Below are 8425 nucleotides of genomic sequence, written 5' to 3'. Positions count from 1 at the left end.
TCTCTCTGCGTGTGTGTATGTATGTGTGTGTCCTGGACCATCATCCGTCAAGGGTCTTAAGAAATCCACGCCAACAATTCGCTTGCCAAAAAGTAGCCAACAAAAAGCACAGACAACAGCAATCTAGATGCACTCGGTGTGGTGTGGTGGGAGTGGGAGTGGGGAGTGCGAACCAAGAGGAATTGTAAGCTGCATGTAGATGATTGCAGCAAATCGCCAACACAGTTTCAGCCATTTGCGTCTCCATCTGTCCCGTGTGCCCGTGTGCTCGTGTGTCCATCCGTCTCGTGTGCCCGTGTGCTTGGTCTTTGGCCACTTACCACTGCCATTCAAATTCCCAGCTTTTCCTCTTCCCTGAGCAGATTCTCGTATTTCTTTCCTCCTTCTCTCTCTCCATTTGCTGCCTGCTGTGTCATGGATTGATAGCTATACTAACTTTGATATATGGGCCGCTGCACATACGTGTACACACCTGCCGGACTGATACAGTATTGCCAAACTGTCAGGCGGGCGGCGGGCGTACGACCAAGAGCATACAAAGACCAAGTCCGCCTTCCAAATCAATGTCAACTGCAGCTCGGGAGAGTTTAATTACAGCCACAGCATTTTCACGTGGCCGTGGCCGTGGCCCTCAGCACTATGCAACCGAAACTAATCAACAACTCGTCTGTCTTTTGCACTTGACATCAGATGGCATTTATTGACCGCAGGAACTTGCTAAGTTTCACTCAATTTATTGGAAACACTTACCGCAACAAAACTTCAGCTTAGGGCTGGTTAACGTGGCCCAAGAATTAGGTGCTCTGCGCGTCCTTGATGGCAAAGAAAAAGGGGTGGTCTGCGGTGAACTGCTGTACTTCCCCCATGAACGCAGACTCTAGTGAGACCTTGACTGCTGCGGCGGCACTGGCAGTGGTTCCGTTCTCGTCTACCTCGATGAGAGCCTTGTGCTTCACCTCGGTGATCTTCAGGGGGTCCGGGGTCTGGAGCAGGCAGCTGAAGTTAGCTTGAGGACCGAACGGGGCTTCGATGCCCATCTGAAAGCATCATGCATCGGCTACACATCGGTTCTCATATCCTCCTCCTTCTCCAACTCATACTCACCTCCTTCAGTGCAGGCTTCAGGGAGACATCGAACTCGAACTTGAATTTGGGTAGCTGTATCTCCACCATCTGTCTGGGCAACTGCGAACTAATCACGTTCAGGTCATGTCCACTAAGCTTTTGCTCAAGTTCGGGCAGTCCCTGCTCCTCCAGAGGCAGAATGATCAGGAACACAATGTCCGTGCCTTTGTAGGGCATTTCAGAGAGGACAGCTCGCCGTACCTGAAAAAGTCGGACTGATACATGGTGTTCACCTTGACCCTTGCTCCATTATGGCGGATAAAGTCTTGCAGGTCCGTTTTGTACTCGGCGAAACTGTGCACCCAGTCGGCTTTGAAGTAGATCGCATTGATCAGGATGGCGACCGTCTCAGCGTCGAGGGAGTCGGCGCTAATGAGGTCCTTAATTTGATTATGGGTCTGCTCCTCTACCCAGGAATTGATTTTCTGGGCCACCTTCGAGCCTTGAGCGAAGTTTACTTTCTCGGCAGCTGCGTCAAAGCCTTTAGCGGCCAATTGTTGATAGGCCTGGGCCAGCCTGAAGCGCTCAGCCACGTAGAGACGGTTGGCATAGTTGAACTGGACGCCATCCTCATCCTCCTTAGTTTTCGTTTGTCCTTTGGCCAATAGCTGAGCGAATCGTTGGCCAACCTCATTCTTGTCGGCTCCCTCCAATGCGAGGCCTTGCTTCAGCTCCTCTGCAGTCGTGCCCTCGGGTATGAAAATAAATAAGAACCAGTATGTTGCAAAGAAAAATAAAATGTCCTAAAACATAACTAGCGGTCGGGGTTCCTCTCTCTCAATCTATGTTTTTTCCATCTCTCAAGAAAAATTTGTTGAAAAATTGAAAATTGAGAGAGCTCGCAATCTCTCATCAATTTTTACCTTTTATTTTTATTTATTTATTAAATTAACAAATTATCTGTTAATAATGGTACTTAGATTAAAGGCGGAAAAAGATAAGTTAAAAGTTAGCTAAATTTAAATGATTATAAATATTGCATGCAATTAGTTTAAGAGACAGTTCAGGGGATAGGGTTTGACAGAGGGAGTTATAATTATGGCATAAAACCCTAAAAGGTTTATGATCAGCATAATTAGACCTACTTATGGGTAGACGGATAGGCCTAAAAGTACGGGTAGGTCTGGATGGAACGGCCAAGTCAATCTGACCCAAGAGAGTTTGGGAGTCAACAGTCCCAAGAAGGAGCTTGTGCACGAACATTACGCCATTGCATATTCTGCGATGGTGCAACGACGGCAGGTCGATAAGATTTAGCCTAGACCGGTAGGGTGGCAAGATTCTACCCGAGTCCCAGTTAAAGTTCCGAAGGGCAAAAATTAAAAATTGCTTTTGCACGCATTCAATAACAGCCTGCTGCTCTTTATACTGCGGGCTCCACACACAAGAACAATACTCCAATATAGGACGTACTAACGAGATGTACAGTTGTTTCGTAACGTACGGGTCGTCAAACTCCTTGGCAAACTCCTTAAGAGCAGAGATTTCAAAAGAGAGAGAGTTCACATTAATTATTATATTATATTTTTAATAATTATATTTTTATATAAAATATATTGTATAAATTACCTAAATCGTAAGTTCACATTTATACTGACTGAGTACCGGGTATAAAAGTAGTGTCGCTGCCCTTGCCGCGATCCCGCTTGTTGTTTATATGTTTTGAAAATATTTTCGTTTAATTTGACATCCGTACACAGCATAACGATTACTCAGGGGCTGACCACATGACCCTGGAAGTAGATAGTTCTCTGATCCCGTATGACGAAAGCAAAGGGATGATCGAAGCTAAGCACCATGGTGAAGCTCGAGCGAATATATAAGCATTTATGTACGTGAGTATAATCATAGACCCATAATCAGGTCTGATAAGCAAATCGCACGTACTTGTGGCGGCAGAGGCCTCGGCCCCCTCCTCGTTGACATCCAAAACCGCTTTGTGAGCGAATTTGCTGATCTTCCCGTTGGCCTTATCTGCCAATAGGCCGCTCAGATCGGAATCGTCGGTAAACAGCTCTCGGATTCCCAACTGCAAGGGTGAGGTTTAACGAGGCACATGTATAGTGGACTATTTTTATACCCGATACTCAAAATGAGTATTGGGGTATATTAGATTTGTGGTAAAAGTGGATGTGTGTAACGTCCAGAAGGAATCGTTTCCGACCCCATAAAGTATATATATTCTTGATCAGCATCAATAGCCGAGTCGATTGAGCCCTGTCTGTTTGTCCGTCTGTCCGTCTGTCCGTCTGTCCGTCCGTCCGTCCGTCCGTCTGTCCGTCCCCTTCAGCGCCTAGTGCTCAAAGACTATAAGAGCTAGAGCAACGATGTTTTGGATCCAGACTTCTGTGATATGTCACTGCAACAAGAATATTTCAAAACTTTGCCCCGCCCACTTCCGCCCCCACAAAGGGCGAAAATCTGTGGCATCCACAATTTCGACGATACGAGAAAACTAAAAAAACAGAATCGTAGAGGATGACTATATCTTCTAGAGTGCAAGATCTGAACCAGATCGTATAATTATTTTAGCCAGAATCAAGAAAACAATTTCATTCTTTCTCGCTCTGTCTCTCTCTAACACACAGGTTTCATGGTCGGTTTTGCCAATTTCAAAATATGAGTTCAAGGATCTCAGAACCTATAAGAGCCAGAGCAACCAAATTTGGTATCCACACTCCTGTGATATCGGACGTTGACCGTTTTGTGTCAAAATTTTGACACACCCCCTTCCGCCCGCGTAAAGGACGAAAATCTGGAGCACCCACAAATATCAGAGTCTATTAAGGCTAGAGTAACCAAATTTGGTATCCTCACTCCTGTTAGATCTACCTATAAAACGTATATCTAAAAATTTCGTGCTACCCCCTTCCGCCCCCACAAAAGACGAAAATCTGTTGCATCCACAATATTGCAGATTCGAAAAAACTAAAAACGCAGAATCATAGATAACGACCATATCTATCCGATTGCTGAATCTGGGTCAGATCAGATAATTTTTTAAGCCAAAGGAACAAATCAATTTGCAATGGCCCGACGTCACGCTCAGACTGATTTTCTGTCTCTCTCGCACGCACTCTTTGTCGTGTCGTTTAATATTAGCGGCGTCTGCCAGAGGAGAGCCATACTGACTTAGCATCGGGTATAACTGTAGAGTTGCGGTGTCCGCAGCAACTCACAACGATCCCCCTCGTTTTTTTTACCTTTTGGAGGGTTCCCTTAAGGTTTTCGCCGCACTCTATTTTGAACTTAGGCAACTTCACAACAGCCTCCATACAATGCATATGCCGAGAGAAGCCAGAGATTTTCTGTTCCATAGCTCTGAGGCCATCGCGTTCCTTGGGCAGGAACAGAAACATGGAAAGGTTGGAGTTCAGGTACGGGAGCTCGATCACTTGTGCCTGGAGATCGTTGAAGTAGCGGGCCTTAAAGTAACCCGTTTGAGACATCATCTGAACGGGAACCGTTTCTTCTCCCGTCACCCAGAAATTGCCCTCCTGAGTGTTGCTGGCATCGAACTTGGACTGCCACCCTTAAAGTAGATGGCATTCAGTAGCACTGCCATCGAGTCGGGCTTGAGGCTGTTGGGCTCCAGAAGATTCAAGATCTTGCCATTCGTCTGTTCCTGTACCCACTTGTTGATACTTTCTGTCGGATCCACCCCGCCGGCGACGCTAAACATCTGTGCATCAGCATGAAAGGCGTCACGAACCACCTGGTTATACTCCTCCTTCAAACGGAAACGATCGTTGACATAAATGCGGTTTGCCAGCTTCAAGGTGGAACCATCCGCTCGTGGCTGTAAGAGGCCTTCGAGGACCTCGTTTGCTGGTCACCAGTTGCTTGTCCTCTGACGATAATTTCAGGTATTTTTGCAGATCTGTGGCGGTAGCGCCTGCAGCTCCCATGTAGACCAGACTAAGGATGGTATCGATGGCGTAGGGGGAGATGATGAGATTCTTGCTGGCATAATAATCTTTTGCCAGTATTTGGTAAATCTCCTCCGAGGCTTGGCAAGCCACAAAGGCTGCGAAGAGCGTAAGGCCTGCGGCGAGATGGGGGTAGCGTGAACTTTAGACTCAGCCAGCTATTGATCTCAGCCTCCAACTTACACATGTAGAATCTCATTTGATTGCCTCCAAAGAACTGTTCGCCGATGAGTGTGCCTATGAATAGAGCGGAGATTGCTCTGAGACGTGTTATACACGGGAGCTAGTAGAAGATTGCGGGCTCTGACTGCAGCTCAATTGAAACGATTGTGTGGGTTCTCAAATGATTTTTATTTACTCTCTTGGCTAATATTAGCAGAACTTGAAGTGTCCAGTGATGCAATGGACTCTCTCTTCAGATCACTGGGGGAGACGACGCGACCGGCGAAGAAGACCGCCTGGCTGCTGCGTATATAGAAAACGAATGGCTGGTCCACTTTGAACAGCTTCTTGCTTATGTTCAGACTCATCGGCACAATTTTCATGACTGCAAGGGGAAGCATGTAAGCATAAGAAATTAGCTAGAAACGTCATTGCCGGAATAGGGGAAAATCTACTCACATGTCGCGGCCGCTGCCTCAGACCCTGCCTCGTTGATGCTGATGTATCCCCGATGCTTGGCCGCCGAGATCTTCTACCCCGTCTTTGTGGTGAAGAGTCCGTCCAGATTGGCCTCGTTGCCAAATACCTCCGATATCCCCAGCTACCGAAAAACATCAGATCAGTTCGGATCATCAGACGGGGCACGTCTTCTCACGTGATTGAGTACGTCCGTGAGATCCACATCGAATTCGATGGTCAGCTTGGGCAAGGCTATATCGACATCATTCAAGGTCATGGCCCCCTCAATATCGGCCAGATCTACCGACTTCAATCGCTCCTCCAGATCTAGTATGCCGCACGTAGTGTCGGGCAAGATGATCAGCATGGAGATGTTCGAGTTCTCGTAGGGTAGCTGCACGGCCCGTGCTTGCAAGAGGGGCAGCTCGGCGTACTTGAACTTGTCCTCCTGGTACATCATGTCCACCTTGACGCTGTCTCGCAAATTCAAAAAGAAGTCGACCTGTTGTGTGATCTCGGGAGTGAACGGCTTCTTCCATTTGCCCTTGAAGTACAGAGCGTTGATGAGCACCGCACTCGTGTCCTGGTTGACCGCATCGGCCTGCAGCAGCTCTCTGATTTTGTCTTCCGTCTGCTCCTTTACCCAGGAGTTGATCTGCCCCGTCACGGCCACAGCGTCGGAGAACTTTCCGGCTCTGCCTTGGACTTAAAGAAGTCCCAGGCAAACGCATTGAACTCCGGCTGCAGTTCCAGCGTTTCGTTCACATACAAGCGGTTCACAGAGTTCAGAAGGGGTCTCCTATCGCCGTAGTTGCAGTTGGTTGTCCAGAACTCGCCAAAGGATCGGGCAATGTGCGCCTTGTCGCCCGGTCCCAGGTGCAGGCTCTTCCGCAACTCTTCGGCCGTCGATCCGGATGCCCCCATGAAGGCCAGCGTCAGACAGCTTTGTATGGAGGCCGGCGAGAAGACTGTGTTGACGCCTGGCTGACTACTCTGCTGGAGAACATTCTTGGTGATGGCATCCACCAGTTCCCGAGAAAACTGATTTCTGCTATCCTCGGCCAGCGTCATCTGCAAGTACAAAAATATATTTTATCTCACTTTTTAAAATAAATTTGGTGTATTTTTTCACTTTCGAATGTCAATGAGCTTCTCAGCAAATGTGAATACAAATAGACGTTCAATAGATGGATGGTTGTGGCACCGATAGTCGAAATCACATTCCAATACTTTTAACAAATTTTTTTCCCATATAGCCCATATAGATATCGTGATGTGAAATTGTCTCATGGGCGACATATGTGAGTACTATATAATATGATGAGTCGCCTCACTCGATAATAAAACGAGGGGGAACGTTGTGAGTTGCTGCGGACACCGCAACTCTACGGTTATACCCGATACTAAGTCAGTATGGCTCTCCTCCGGCAGACGCCGCTAATATTAAACGACACGACAAAGAGTGCGTGCGAGAGAGACAGAAAATCAGTCTGAGCGTGACGTCGGGCGCTGCGTACCCACTGCAAATTGATTTGTTCCTATTGGCTATAAAAATGATCTGATCTGATCCAGATTCAGCAATCTGATAGATATGGTCATTATCTATGATTCTGCGTTTTTAGTTTTCTCGAATCTGCAATATTGTGGATGCAACAGATTTTCGTCCTTTGTGTGGGCGGAAGGGGGTGGGGCGAAATTTTGAGATACACGTTTTATAGTAAGATCTAACAGGAGTGCGGATACCAAATTTGGTTACTCTAGCCTTAATAGTCTCTGAGATTTTTGAATATCCCCAGATTTTCGTCCTTTGCGGGGGCGGAAGGGGGTGTGGCGAAATTTTGAAACAAACTCGTCTCGGTCCGATATATTAGGAGTGTGGATACCAAATTTGGTTGCTCTAGCTTTTGTAGTCTCTGAGATCTAGGCGCTAATGTTTTACTCTAAGCAAAGCCGCCTATGCTACGTGTGTCTTAGAGAGAGACAGGGCGAGAAAAAATGAAATTGTTTTCTTGATGCTGGCTATAATAATGATACGATCCAATTCAGATTCCGCAGTCTTAAAGATATGGTCATTCTCTACAACTCTACGTTTTTTGTTTTCTCATATCTTTAAAATTGTGGATGCCACAGATTTTCGTCCTTTGTGGGGGCGGAAGTGGGCGGGGCGAAGTTTTGAAATATTTTTGTAGCAGTGACATATCACAGAAGTCTGGATCCAAAACATCGTTGCTATAGCTCTTATAGTCTTTGAGCACTAGGCGCTGAAGGGGACGGACAGACGGACGGACGGACAGACAGACAGGGCTCAATCGACTCGGCTATTGATGCTGATCAAGCATATATATACATTATGGGGTCGGAAACGATTCCTTCTGGACGTTACACACATCCACTTTTACCACAAATCTAATATACCCCAATACTCATTTTGAGTATCGGGTATAAAAACTTCGATTTTGCTTAGTGTTTGGAAACTTGTGTCAAATTGGAATCTGTTTTTAATTTGTTTGTGTCGTGGAGCTGTCCGATAATCCGCCAATTGCTGCTTGCAGGGAATGAAAGGCACAAGTTGATTGGCTTTAGCAGGTGAGAATAACAGAGTCTCTACACCATGCCAGCGACGCTCTGATTGATTGTTTACTTACTGCTCGACGAGGAGATAGAAATATAATTAAATATTGGAAACGGAATCGAGCAGTGCAGCTCTCGGTGGTAGGTGTTCGGGTGGCGGTACGGGGCTGACTAACGCC

General features: G+C 46.7%; 2 pseudogenes; both read right to left on the bottom strand.

The window, feature by feature from the left end:
* Positions 1-767: 767 nt before the first annotated feature.
* LOC117190194 lies at positions 768-5323 on the bottom strand (annotated as a pseudogene).
* LOC117190774 lies at positions 5313-8417 on the bottom strand (annotated as a pseudogene).
* Positions 8418-8425: the final 8 nt, after the last annotated feature.

The sequence above is a fragment of the Drosophila miranda genome (genome assembly GCF_003369915.1).
Source record: "Drosophila miranda strain MSH22 chromosome Y unlocalized genomic scaffold, D.miranda_PacBio2.1 Contig_Y1_pilon, whole genome shotgun sequence".
Lineage (NCBI taxonomy): Eukaryota > Metazoa > Arthropoda > Insecta > Diptera > Drosophilidae > Drosophila > Drosophila miranda.
Note: the sequence above shows the minus strand (reverse complement) of the source record. Positions and strands in the feature narration are given on the sequence as shown.